Source organism: Colius striatus, chromosome 7 (genome assembly GCF_028858725.1).
Source record: "Colius striatus isolate bColStr4 chromosome 7, bColStr4.1.hap1, whole genome shotgun sequence".
NCBI lineage: Eukaryota > Metazoa > Chordata > Aves > Coliiformes > Coliidae > Colius > Colius striatus.
The window spans coordinates 9614133-9629445 of NC_084765.1; the positions used below are offsets into that span (position 1 = coordinate 9614133).

At 39.7% G+C, this 15313-nt stretch overlaps 1 protein-coding gene across 3 annotated transcripts in view; it reads right to left on the reverse strand.

Moving 5' to 3' along the window:
• Nucleotides 1-15313, reverse strand: part of TEAD1 (TEA domain transcription factor 1) — a 158612-nt gene that overhangs the window by 125403 nt on the left and 17896 nt on the right. The gene's annotated exons all lie outside the window — the stretch shown is intronic.

The window sequence follows — 15313 nt, forward strand, 5'->3', positions numbered from 1 at the left end:
GGACTCTTTTCTCTGGCTATTCTGGTCTGCCCCAAAGCAGGGAACATTTTGCCAGTGCAGCATATCCCATGGCACAGGGAACACACACCTCCAGAGCCTGGCACTCAAGCCCAGAGAGGGGGTGAGGGGCTGGCAGAGTTTCCAGGTACCAACCCTGAGCCATCTGTGCAGGGAAGATACACTCATTGTATGGGAGCAGCGACCCAGGCGTGATCTTTCTCTGGAGGAAAACTACCCTCAAGATAAAAGAGTGGTTTTCTGCTAAACAGGGAAAGCAATCATTGGAAGCAAAACTGTACAAAGCTATTTACTGTGCTTTTAAATTTAAGGGGTTTTCCTCTCTCCTCAGAAAAGTTTCAAAAAAAATCCTCACTGCTCCTATCTGCAAGTGATAGTTTATGGAGAGGAGGGAAAACACAGGACAGGCAGTAAATCAGACTACTAACAGATCCAGAGTCCATTACCAAATGTTTTTCATTACAAGTATGGCTTCACTAATTCCTGCAATGCATTGTAGGCTATTTCTGGAAGCTTTAAAGATGCATGATGTTTCTGCATTTTAATACTTAACAGTAAAGTTATTTCAGTTTATTAAACAAAAAAAAAAGGGGGGAGAGGAGGGAATCTGTTTAGCTGCAACTGGCTTTCATGTCACAAAAAGACTAAGCCAGTGCAAAAGCAAGCCAAGCAGGAACCCTATTTAAGTCCAGCATGAAGAAAACCTTTCCAACCTCTTACACCAATTAGGATAATCTGAATCTTTTGATGTTAAAATCCTCAAGAATCATATGGAAATCATAAAAAGCATAGTATTTAAAACAGATTCAAAATGCAGATAAAATCACTTTTCTTTCTTAACATTTCCAGAGCTAGGGGCACCATCAGCTAACAAATTCTTTGTAAAGCTTATGTCACTTATACTGTAGTGTTTGCTCTCAGTCAGGGGAGATGAGGGAGGCCATCTCTAAAAGGAGCCACTCGGTAAACATCAGAGCACATGAGAGGCGAAGTGGGGCTGTGGGCTGAAGCTGGGCTGGGCAGGCGCTGGGGTGAGCAGAAAGATCAGCCCCAGGCCCCATGCACAAGCTGTTCCCAACCAGGGCAAAGGAGACCCAACAACTATGCAACACAATCCACTGGCTAACTTCTGGAGTCAAAGCCTTTGGGTGCTTTGGTGGGCTTAGGACAGACTTCCCTAAATGAATGGTGTCCTTCATGGGCACAAACGGGAGCTTACAGGTATTGAGAGAACATGCTTGAATTTGTGCAACACGTTATCTTTAGGTGAAAAGCACTCAAGTCTTGCATTTCTTCCTTATATTGAACAATTTCTGAAGCATCTGAATTTCTCTAAGTGTTCTACTTCCAAGGAAACTTGGGGCAAGAATTCTGTTTGCCTTGACAATTCAAAAAAAGGCCACAGGCAGGAAAGCGAGGGATGTTTTGCTGCATGCAGAATTGCAGAGCTGAAGAGACGTTTCATTTTCTTTAACTAAAACTCTGATCAACACTATTTTGCTGCAAAATCTGACACAGCAACAAAGCTTTGCCAAAATCATATGCATATACACACAGAGAGACAGACAGAGAAAGTAATTTTACAATGTTCTTCCAGGCTGTAACGTAGTGTTTTCTGTAACGGGAGAGGTTAAACACACCTTCTTGTGCAATACAAAGCTTCAGTACAGCCTCCCTATGGAACTAGTTACACACTCCTACTACATGTGAGATGTTGTACAACACGGTTCCCTAGAGGCAAGGGGACAAAGAGGTGAAGAGACTAGGGTGAAGAGGGGGAAAAGGCAACTCAGGAACCTTACATTGGCATTTGAATAAATTGAAAAGTAAGCAAAACTGTTCATGTTTATACAAGCAACTTGACTGTACTCTAACAGAGGACAAGGGTATGAAACTATGTCCTTATAAAGTAACGCTCATCTTTTCCTTATCTAACAAAAAGAAACACAGGAGAGGGTAAGAGACTGCTGAAGGAAAAATACCCAAGTGTTAAGGCCAGAGAAAGGGAAAACAAAGTTTAACAAAGATAGGAGTAATTTGCAGACAGAGCACATAAAAAATCTTTAATGCTACTTATTTTTCTGTAAAAATAAACACATAGTACTGTTGTCAGTGGTATGCACATCTCTGTGAGAACCTGGTATTTAAACTGTCAGTTTGACAAGCAATAAAAATATTAAATAAAGATGAGCATTACAGTTCTAGTACACTTATAAAATAAAATTGGTAGTAATGTTACAGATGAATGTGAAATCAGCCTTTTTAACTAATCATCTCAATTTTCAGTCATGTGTTATAAAATTCTCATTCAGATTTTGAATTTCCTTTTATGTCTTAAGAGTAATCCTAGAACTATAATTAATATTAATTGCCACTTCCGTAATTTCACAATGTCTGAATTGCTTGCTATTCCTAGTATTTGTAGGAAACAAGTCATGCAGTTCCTGACACAAATATTATTCCTTATTAGTTTTGCAGCTGAATAATATTCAGCCTGTAACAGAATCCTCCGAGGTCTGAGAAGTACTCATGTGCACACGGAAACACACAAAAACAACAACTAAAAGCTAAAAGCAAACTCGCCGAGAACTTCTGGGTCAGCTTTTGACACCACCCATAAGAATGAAATCAGACACCAACCAATCAGGCACCATGAGGCTGGCAGCACAAAATAAACAAAAGCTGGGCCCAGAGCTCTACAATGAGGGAGGGAAGTGGAAGAGACTATTGTTCCAAAAGCTTTTAAATGATGTTGCTTTATTTATTTCTTTTGACAATGCCTGAACTGAATCTTTAAAAAGGGAAAGGACCCTCCCCCCGCCAGGATCTGTTAAAACAGAGTTGAGGGCTTTCTTTCCCCTGTTGCTATTTGTTCTCTTTAACAATGTTTCTGCAAGTCCTGTAAAGCGCACAAGCACTATCCCAGCGCGGCGTGTGGGAAGGCAGCGTTCTTCCCAGCATCTCCACAGAGGCTCAGCACCGACACTTGGTGCCAGATTTTCTGAAAAGCTGGGCAGGCTGGGTGCTAAGCTCTTTTCAAAATCTGACCCTTATTTAGGTGGCTTCCAGGAAGCTGAGGTCTTTAGAAATCTGGCAACCAACATAGGTACTGGGCATTTCGGGAAGCTGGGGCAAGAACGGTGATGAAACCACTGATTTGTGTCCTCCCTCAGAAGAAAAGCATCAGCTCTTTTGGTGTTTTTGCACCGTGCATTGCCGAGCCTGCCCAAGCCGAAACTCCTGCATGAGACTGTACTTACTTATTCACATGAGTGGGCTGAGGAGGACAATGCCCCGTGCAGCATCATAGCTGCGGCCAGTGTACAGTTGATGATTCATTTCTTGGACACTCTAACCTGTCACTGAACTCGAAAGATTTAGGATTAGGCCCAGAGTTCACTAAAAGCACACATGGTGTATTTTTTTCAAAGCTCATCTCAGCTGAACAAAGCTAACTGAATGACTTCAATCCTCTCAGTGCCTCCCCGAGGGGAAAAAAAAAAAGGCAACATGTCTACAGTTTGGAGTGGATTTGCTGCCCCTTTCCCATTGCTGACCATGCTGCATAGCCAAGTGTATAGAGACAAGTAAATGCATTCCAGAAGTAAAAGATAAACTCATGGACCCTGGAGTTGTACAGGTAAAGAATATCAGCCATTCTAAAGTCTTTAATAAAATAGACCTTTTTCTACTCTTGCCAAGAAAATTAGTCCTAAGGTGCACACAAATTATTACATATTGTGGAACAGTAAATTATTACAAATGCCATAGAATTCAAGCAGTCCCAAGCCTGGGCCAGATTTTCAAATGTTTTGCAGATGTTTACGGTTTGCTGCAAAACTTTTGTCAAGTTACCCACACAACACAGCATTTACTGAACGATTTTGGCATAGGGTAATTCATTTTCTTTGTGCAGGTGTTGCATTCCAGAAATATTTTGTCTTCTTATAGAAGACTGCTGGAATTCTACTTTAAAAAAAATCATCATGAAAGAAACCAGACCTTCTCATCTGGGAGAGGGGGAAAAAAACAAACCCACACCCCAAACTCAGTTCCCTTGCCTTTTCCTTCTTTTCAGGTAAAAGAAAACCCTCTTATAGGTAAAAATGTATTTAAAGTATGTTACAGATGTCTGGTATTTCTATGAAAGTTGGAAAGTGGAAAGCACAGTCCACTACAGGGCAAAGTCCTAGCTTATCTGTCCAGGGTAGTGTTTCATTGGTTAATTTTACTTAGTAGAAGCTCACAGTTGATGGTACTACTAAGGCTCAACCCTTGACTGAAGTAGAGAGTCACAGGAGACTTTGTCAAGCCAATCACAGGCAGAGTCCCAGCCAGGACCTTGCAGGCGCAAGGGCAGAGCCAGCGTAGGCAGCGTCAGCATCCCCACTGCAGCCGCCACCATCCCACTCAGCCTCACCACAAAGGCACCACATGCACCTCCAGTACTCCCTTTTGTCGAGAGCTTTTATTCCACACTGCGTGGGGCAGGAAGCAAAACACAAAACCGAGTTGTGCAGTACTTTGGACCTTTTCTTGACTGAGAGTTGCCTGGAGGCAAAGTAAAATGAAACCCTTGGGATTTAACAACTTTCCCTTTTAAGCATATGGAAATTAAACATTAAGCCTAAAAAATTTTCCAGGAGCAGATATGAATCCAGATATAATATCACTTTGTAGATATGGAAAAATACAACCAGCTATCTTCAACTTCCTAGACATGCAAGCCACTAAGTCTTCCTTCAGGGTAGGAAAGCAAAGATGAAAATGCCAAAGGACTGTTAACCTTTAGAGACACGTTTTAAGAGATAACACAACTGAACTCAGATAAATCAGAATTAAATTTAATCAACCTCCCACTCCCTAGCTGCACTATCAGAGGAGCAAAATCTACAATTAGGAAAGAATCAGATGGAAATTCAGACATCTTAAACTGAGCAAGCTCCCATCTCTCATGTGCAGCTTCCCTAATGATACTAAATACTGCAATTCCCACATGCAGTGTTGCAGACTTACTGTCTTAACAGTCCTCTTACTAGTAATCAGTGGAAGAGAAGATTTAAATAGTGTTTTGGAGTGCATATTATCTAGATTTGGCTGTTGTTCCTTCATTTGGAGCTAAATTAATCTAAATTTACAATTTAAATACTTTGCATCAAATCCTTAAATCATCCTTCTCATTCTGTGAATGGAGGTGTTAACATCTACATGGTATCTGTGACCCACTAACTCATGTGCCCCAATACAGTGGCTGAGAATATATAATCCTTTAATCTTTTGTTCTGTGACTCCACCTACAACTCCCTGGCACTAATTTAGCAATACATACCATGATGCTTCTAATGAGCAAAACGTTAAAGTAATATTGAGTGTCACCGTCAGCAACCTGCTGCCAAAAGCGTCATGAATGTTAGACAGGTGTGAAGATACGTGCAACAGGAATCCTAGTTTTTAAGTGACAGATGAGGAGCATATAAACATAAAAGCCTATATTAAAAAGAAGTTTAACTACGTAATATTAAAATACAGATCCTTCTACTGAGTGCATTTTTTGTCTTTCTAAATAAAACCAGTACATTATGGTAACTTATATCACATTTTCTCTTATTCTAAACTATTTTTTAAAACGTTCCCATGATTCTGTGTTGCATGGAAGCTGTATGTGCATTACCATTCAATCTGTTAATTTGTCTGGAGAAAGCTAAATCCCTGAATGGGTAGCTTTCCTTGCCTAGTTAACTAAAATATTTGTTGAAGCTTTACGTAATTTTTATTCCAACAGTACTTTTGTTCCTGCAAGTTACAGAAATAGTTTTCTTCATTTTCAGCTAGTTCAGTTTATAATTAGCTTATTATAAGTTAGTAGAACAATTAGGAACTCAGAAAGCAAGAAAACTTGTTTTCCTCTTTCCATTCATGAATAAAATGGAAATGTGCAATGATACTTTAAATACTTAAGTACTTAAATACTTTAAAGTAACTTGAAGTACTTGGCATCTGGAAACAACAGGCATAATATGCTAACTGCAAATACTAGTTTTGTGTATCAGATCATATTTTAAAGCACAATATGTTCCAATATAAATTTTGGCTTTGTATGCCAGAACATCAAACATAGTTAAACCACTAAAGTAGTCTTGAAATGTCACTTTTGTATATTTTAATTGAATTCAAATTACAACATTTTGCTACATATGAATCACAATAGAAATAACAGATCTTTTTAATCTCCTAAGAAATGTGATTTGCTATTTTCTAGCATGACAAGAATGTAAAAATTTAGAACATGAATAAATGGATGCAAGCAGTACACATGTAGAGAAATCCAATTGTGTACAACAAACAGCTCTGGTTAGCAAACGATATTGACCAATAAAATTGAGCTTTTGTTTAGGAAAGTAACTGGAAAGCAAAAATGCAAAACAAGATTACACTTAATTATTTAAATCAGTGTTCTGCTTGTTGATTTAAATGGTGATTAAAATCAGGGATTTAAATTAATCCACTCTGGATTGCATAAACATCACCTTAATAAGAGGGAACAGTAGCTTCAGTCACCCAAGAAGTCATTCAGGAAAAGCATTGCGATTAAGTCCAAAGAAAGACTGAGAAAGTTCATTAATGGACATCCCTCTGCTGCCTAAACTCTCTCTTTTCTCCAGAACAGAAAGAAAATGCATGAGTGGGAGGAGGTGTTTACACAAGTATGCACGCATAAACACATGCGCAGATACAATGAAGTATAATAATGATGATAATTTTTCATTAAAAGCAGGATTTCTCTCCTGAAATCTAAATAAAGTAGATCACTCATGCATTTCAATTATTCTTACGTGGTTTACTTTTCTATGGTTGCCAGTGTAGTTCACATTCATACTCCTCCCCGATGAGCAAGAACATGGAATATACTCCCTGTGTACCTGATACTGGCATTAATTAATGTGTCATTTAAACAGAAAGAAATACTAAATATTACACCAAACCAAACAGTACAACGTATTGTTGAAGGAGAACTACTCCAACTTAACTAAAAGTCCAATGCATTGCCAAGATGATCAAAATACCAGTATAATGACTGTGGAGCATAAACTAAAGCACTTGACAATGCAACCTACAGCATATTTCCCCTAAGGGCACTTTAATACCATATATGAGAACATCCTCTCAAACAATATCATCTCTTTTTCAGCAGAGGTTCCATTGCAATTCAAATAAATTAAAGCAGATAAGTTTTTCTTCCTTCTGCTCCTCATCTTGGTTGTGAAGGACGAATTACTCTGGTTGAGCCCACTTCTATTACGAACTACTTTTCTTCTCTGATTTTACAAGAAAGTCCTTTACAATCCAGAGAGGGTGAGTCATCAGAAAATCCTTGTCTAGTTGCCAAAAACCTGCCCCTCTTCATTATGAACATAAAGATAAAAGCTCTTACAGTACATTAGCTGGCATACGCCTACACAGACAGTACAAATAAATTAATTGTGCCTAGCCTCAAAACATCCAAAGAGGTGCAGTAGGAGCTCAGTCCATCTTGTTTCATTAACAAATTAAACTGTAATAGAGCATCAACAGTTCTCTTATGTACATAAGCTTGGCTGTTGTACAGAAAGCTTTTGCAGGTAACTATGCTTTCTTAAATACATACATTGCAATTCTTCTAATATTCACATTAGTTTGCATACATTACAGAAATACCAACAAAAATCATATATACTAGAAAATAATTATAACCGTTGACTTGTCCATCTTCCAATACTATTCAGAAACCGCATAAGTTTTTGGAACCCAAGACAGGGATCATGAGGTTTACTAAAAACGGAATTTTGGGTATGACACTATTTTGCACAAACTTTACAGATTGTTTTGCATTTGACAAGAAAGGCAAGTCTATTTGGAAGTGTGAGTGGACTGTGTCTGGTTCGGTATATGCAGGTTCATTTGAAGACTGCACTACTTGCAACCATCAAGGTTGTTTCATAAAAATATATATACATATGTGTATTTTACAACTTAGCCAATGAGAATACAGATCAAAAGGAGAGTCACTGTATAAAGTACTGTACACGGATCAGAGTCCAGAATTACTGGAAATAATCAACATTTGCCATCAATCCCCTGCTGTAGAAGAACACGAACTGTTTTCCTTCTGGAATGCTCACAATCTTTAGCATGAGAAAGTTATACACAACCAACTTGAAAAACAAGTTTAACTCTACTTAGCCACGAGCTAAGATTACACCCTCAAACACACCTTTCTAAGATTTCTTATGAGAGGTTTGTTTGTGCAATCCAGTTAAGGGCAATTTGTTAAAATTGCTCTGTGATTTTCTTTATCCTTTAACTGCATAATTTAAGCAACCTGCATTTTATAAGTTCAAAGATTTTTTTTTTGTAATTACATATTTCTGTCTGTTTTTACCTCCTGAAAAGCAAAAAGGTGTAGAGAAAGAAGCCAGAAAAAAAAAATAGAATAGATAGATTGAGCTCAATCTATCATAGAAAGCAACTCCTTAATGAAAACAGAGACTGGGTTAACATAAAATGTGAGGGTTCAAAAGAAACTGCAGTCTGTGTTACTGCTGCTCTAGCTTTTTGGCCTCCAACCCCAGGTCTGGGAAAAGCCAGAGAGAAAAGCAAGGCACTGACTGCTCTGGAAGATAAATACTGCTGGATACCCAAAGTCCAGCAGCTCCCACTTGTCCAAAGCCTCGATAATACTTGTGCAGAGAATTTTACCCTCTGTGATTTGGTCAGGCAGTTGTTAAGATCCCTCCTCAGGGCATTGCCATGGCTGTGACATTCTGGCTAGCTGTCAGCCAGGGCTTGCTTCCAGCTTCGTCCCTCCTTAAGTTTCACTTTGTATCTTCAACCACAGACAATATTTTGCTTCTCTTCCTACCTCAGGAAAGCACACTGCTGCTACCAGCAGCTCCCAAACAAGCTCCAAACTACGTTTGCAGAGGCCAGGGTTTCTTCTGAGGGGTAGAACAGCATGACCAAAGACACAACGAGCACCTTACAGAAGGCTGTGTGGCTCACTACTCCTATTGCACATGTATTTGTTTTTCCAGAGATCAGTTTTGACAGGCACTGAGGCCAACGCAGATATACTGGCCCAGACTCGTGACATCACCTGATTAATAAATCCAAGGAAGGTTTGGCAGCTCTGGCTAGAGGCAGCCAGCCTGCGGGAGAACAGCAGCCACGCATCAAATAATGCAATGCTAACTCACTGCTCTGTACAGTGCTTCAATCAATAAACAACTTTCTCACAAGCCAGTTGTACTAACCCTCTGTTTATAGGGCCCCTTCCCTAAGCCCCAAAGGCCCTTCCAAAGCCAGGCCCAAGCCCTGCCGGCCACCACAGCAGTGCCAGAGCTCCTGCTCCCCTGGCCACAGGAACGTTGTCTTCATGACAGCAATGGCAGAACAGCTGTCAGGGAGGTCACAAAGAGCCCTGGAACTGCGACTTTGCAGAGCCAGGGCAGCGTGTGCCCTCATTCAGCCAGTGCAATGAAACACGCTGGAGCCTCGCTGAGCTCCCCCTGCCCCCACAGAGCACAGCCAGGCTCAGGGCCTTCAAAAATGAGGCCACTATAGGTCCTTTTTTTTTTTCTTCTTTTATGAATGGTGCCTCATTATTGAAGAATGATGTGAGTGCTTAATTAGTGCTATGGGTTAATCATTCTGCCTGAAGAGTTTCCCTCTCTTTCATGAATAAAGGAAGCCAGCCCAGCTTCCCGTTATCCAGCTACCAGCATCGGTTCTAATAAAGCCCCATCTTCAGCCAAAGTCAACCACAGCCATCACACAGATACGTAATGTCTGATGTGTAACTGTAGATATTCTTTCTTTTACGGGGTTAATACTTGCCCTTGGGGATAATTGTGCAGGACTTTAGATGAGAGATTCCCATAAAAGGCAGCAAGAGTCACCCAGCTAAAACCACACATAACTCAAGCTAGTTTACCCCTTTGCATTATTTAAATGTCTCCCTTTAATGTGAATGCATCAATTTAAAGGCACAGCGCTGACAATGCTCCAGGCAGGCAGCTCTTCTCTGGCAACCAACTGTGTCTCTTCAGAATTTAAATTTGCATGCATTTCAAAAATGTGCCTGGTCCTAGGCCTCCTGGTTGTCAGAAAACAAAGGTGTACATCTGTCTCTCCTGTTGCTGTCAGTGAACTTGCAGCATCAGCTTTAGTGCACCCCTTTACCTAGGTGTCAGGCAGGTAGAGGATTGTGCCCAATCGCTGAACCAGATGTGGATAGCAAAACCCAACACACTGGCATTTCAAACCGTTGGCTGCCACCAATTCTTCTGACTCAGAATGAGCACATGACCAATTCATGAGTGGACCCATAGAGAGGAGGAACCACCAGCTGCTCTGACCCTTCCACTCTGCTTCCCTGTTTCCAGAGTACCACCTCTGGCTCATGCCCTCCTTGCAAGAGCTTCTGTTAAATCAAAATTTATACCAGTACACACAGGTAACCACACTTTTTAAGATCACTTGCACCTTGTCTTTCAATTTTAAGATTATATATTTTTTCAGGTTTATTTCTAGTGTATATTCATACAAAGAACATCAGCAAGGTTCAAGTTACAGCAATTAATAAAATTTAACAACATAGATAGGGAAAGAGGCTTTTTTTAAAACAAATTTTGGTTTAATGTTATAAACAATGCAAACAGTAATAACAGAGAGGCAGAAATACTTTCATTTGATTGTATGTTTCTTTCTTTCTCTCACTTCATGTATGAACTTGTTTCCTGGTCAAGGAGAGTTTTTGTGGGTAAGAAAAAAAAATAAATCACCTTTTACTCAGTCCCTGAGTATCTTGTTTTCATAAAGCACAAAGGTTTTGTCAGTAAGGTTACCTAGAAGTGAAAGTTCTGTCTCATAATCCGTAATTCTGTTGCCTATTACACACCATCTGGTGACACGGTCAAAGATAATCTGATTTTTGTCTTTTAAAAACACTGCATAGCTATATCATATGGTACATGCAATATGATAAATTACATACTTAAATATGGTGCTTCTCTGTAATTTACAAATCCATGATCACTCTCAGTTAACCTGAAAACAGTTTTGAGCGGTGTATATTTATCATTTCAAATGTCTTAGATTTGTATCTATTTACCTAAAATTGCATAATTAAACAGCTAATATTCTAACTTAACCAAGTCTTAAGAGGCTGTTAGAGGAATTCACAGTTTTCCACATACAGTGGGGAACAAATATCATGACAAAACATCTTATTGCAGTGACTTTACTAGGAAGAGCCCAATATAATTTAATTATGGACTACTTGTTTGATGTGATGTAGGAGTTTTCAAGATTTCAACTAGATTCTGGAAATCTACCTATAAAGAGCTACTTGCAAGACAATGGTCCATCAATATACCTGCAGGTTTGCAGCAGATTTGCTTTTGTCACGTTATTTTCAGTCTCCAAAAGTAATAAAAATAGTTAGTGGGTTGCCAAAAGTTGTATCCTCACAAAATAAAGAAAAAAAGAATCAATAACGCTGGACAAAAGAAAGCTCTTACACAATTAACTGGTGAAGGGAAACAGGTTATTTGCTGTTGCTCAATTCCTTTGCCAAACTATTTCATTAGCCCTTACATTTTCCAAGGCTAAACCTTCAAACAACCACCTCATACCCTTCTGATGCACAAGACACACCCGAAACAGTTTCAAGAGGCGTGGAAAGCAGTAAAAAAAAAGATTTCTATGATTTGCAGTCAGGTTCTTCTGGGAAGATCACATATTTCCAGAAGACTATAATGTACATGTACATCTGTACCTCTGATACAATCACTCTGATATAATCAGCTCTCAAATCTAGATAACTATTTTTCCATGCAGATTTTTATTACCTTCTCTTCCTGGCATTATTAAACACTTTGGAGATTTTTTTGTAATTTAAGATGTGAAGATTTAATTTTCATCTGAATTTTCAATTCTAAATAATTCTCATTTTTTCTTGTAGGATATTTTTAAGTCAAGTCTATCAGGCTACTGTGTCTGAGCAAGCCAAAGCACATCCCTACAATAATCTCATTTAGTTATACATCTGTATCACTCACCAGAAGTTTCCAAGGTCTCAGGATTCATTTGAGGAGAGGGAGGCAATAGTGCTCCAATGAAAAAAATTCCTCACACAGCTCTGTCTTGGAAAATGGCTCACCAGCAGCCCAGCTGCAGGGATGCCAGACCATACACCATGGGGTGTCAGGAACATTCCCAAAACCTGGCAAGCACAGAGACAGCACACAAGCCTCAAGTGCAAGGTCACAGGTCTTCCATTATGCTATTCCTCTCTCGTACACACCTGTGGAGCCTTAAAAGTATGAGACCTCATCCACAAAGCATGGAAAGTTTGTCCCGTTTCCTCTGCCCTGGAGATCTGATCAGCCCATTGTTGCTCCCTCTGACCAAGCTGTCCAGCTGCCTATGCCTATCAGGTATGTTACTAGAAGGGATTGGAATAAGGCATTTAAGTGTCTGGCAAGCATCTTCTTCAATGAAGACACACTGTGAACTAGGCAATCATATTTTCAACTGTGCTGCTGCCAGAAAAGTCCACAAACTTCCAATAGCAAAGAAATGAGGTCATTTTGGTGAACTGCCAAGATCAGCACATTTCCTCTTTTGGTTCTGGATGCTGTACCTCCACACTCCATGATGTGTGAGAAGGTGCATTCTCTCAGAAAAGGAAACAAAAATTAATCTGGTGGATGTTATTAAAAAAGATAAATAGGGGGAGGGAAGGAAAAGAGAGGAAGGCAGAAAGGGGAAAAAAATCGTGAAGCATCCTGATGTCCTACGACTTCCCCCTGAAGATCTATTTAATTGGAGTCCAGCATAACACCCCTAAGATGCCAACAATATTTGGTCTTGATATTGCAGAAACATAAAGCCTCATGCTGTTAGAGGAATTCAAAAGGCTTATATGAGGAATGCAGCTTCTAGTTAGAAGGGTGGAATGGGATTTTGCAGGTCTTGCCACCTGCAAAACCATGTGAGGTTTGAGCAAGACTCTTAATTTCCCTTGTCTGAGACCCTATCTTCTGCCTGGTCTTGTGCATTTAAAAAAACTATGCTTTCCTGAGCTGGGAATATTTCTTTATAGTAAAGCACAGTCTGGAACAGTAGATTTTGGATGCTCATTTGGGCCTATTAATGCTAATGCAGCACAAACTGAAATGACAGTAGTAGTAGTAATAAGAATAATAATAGTAATTATCTCTCAGTCTTTATTTTCAAGTTAATGTCTGCCAAAAGTGTTAGAGTAAGTTTCTCATTATGGCAACTACTATATTTATGTACGTAATTTACAAGAAGCTCATCTGAATAATTTGAATTCTTTATTAAGATTATTTTCTCATTTTCCATTGAGAAGCCTTCTCAGATACTGACTCACATTCAGCCTTGTAGGGAGAAGTGCCAAGCATTTGTTTTTCTTATGTCTTCAAGTAGTTATTTGACTCTGCATTAAACTCAGCAAAGCCAAAACTGAATAGGAACAATCTTAATTTAATTATTAAATACAGTTCAAACTTCAATGTGATTTTAAAGAGATCTTTCATGTGGGATAGTAGAAATGTGACAGGGAAATCTAAAGAAACCATATGTAATACTCTCTTCCCCCCATCTCTCCTTTCTTTCAAAAAAGAGGTTAAGTGAACTCAAATCTAGTGGAGCTAGGATGAGCTAGTTTCACTTCAGGTTTGCTAGGAAAAAAGTTACCAAGTCTGCCACTTTTGAGATAAATATGACTTTCTGTCAGGGGCAAAGCAAGAGGCTCATATGGTATAGCAACTCAATTGCAGATTTAGCTATGCAACAGCTGCCACTGCCTCATTATAAACAACAGTTCACTCTGAAGTTCTCTTAAGAAGTTTATAAAAGGGACACTGTATTTATCTGACGTCTGTTACAGTAGTGTAGAGATACACAGATGGCCTTTGACTCTCACCTTCTGCATCACACAGAGCCAAACCCAGCTCTACAGAAAGGATTAGACTACATTTGCCTGTTCCTTTCTTGATGACACTCCTCTTGTCTATTCAACAATCAGAGCCTTCTTACTTTCCATGGGAGGGTCAGATTGGCAGATGAACTATAGTGAGGAAAGGAAACATGTTAAGTACGAAAACATTCTCATAAGCTCACACAGGAAAAGGATGTAGCTAACAATAAAAGAGAATAGTGCATTTCTCTGCCAAACCTTATCATATAAGATTATGAGTTTCCAAAACTTACATTTACACCAGTCAAATATCAATAGTGCTACATCTACAGGAGGCGTGTTTCAAAATACCTTTCCTATATTTTCCATAGTAAGACAGTTCTGCAGGTTTCTTTCTGAGGTTAGCAACAGGCAGTTGTATCACCATCTCACTTAACTTGGGATACTATCAGAGGTATGGAAGTTACAAAGTGAACTGTTTCTCCACTACCTGACCAGTCCCATGAGTGATCTGTCAGGGAACACCTTCAAGTGCCACTCGGGCAAGGCTGTCAAAGACTGCCTGAAGCAAGCTTCATTCACCAGATCCTCACCCGTAATATTGATGGCCTGGCCTCCTGCCAGGCACAAATACTGTTTGCTGCACAGTTGGAAGGGTAATTACTTAAGGTTCATCCTTCCTCCTCTGGGGTTGTTCCCTGAACTTCTTCAGTTTAGCAAAGATGGTACAGTAAAACCAAAGAGCTGATATAAGTACGGTCTGGGCATGGCTTTGAATTGCTTGCCTTTGCCTGGCTTAACAGCCATAGCATTTGCAGTTCCACTGAAAAGTTTAATCTCTGACTGTTTTGGCCAACTTTCATGGCTTTCAATAATCTTCCAGAGAGCAATCAGAATGAGCTTTTTGATGGCCCATCCCTAGGTCCAAGTATTATTCTCAGAAACGTACCAGCCAGCAGAGGACCTACTGACCTTTGCTTGCTGTCCTTAGTGTCATGAGAGCATCATCTCTCATTTTGTTCAGCTGTGGACATGTCTGCCAGACATGAAGCACAGGTAATTTTTCCTCCACACAGGCTGCTGGACAGACACTCACAGGCAGTCCTCAGTTTATACCCAGTGCCTGGCTGTTGGAGTGAACACCCAGGTGAATATCTGCATTCAATTTTACAAATGCAAAAGAAGAAAGACAAGCTGTTGGCAGGTCATTCTCAAAAAGGGATCCAGGGAGCTCTGTAACTTGCCTTAACCTCATGGATCTAGAATTGCTGCACATGATGAAAGCAGTCTATTAACGGTTCATCATAAAAC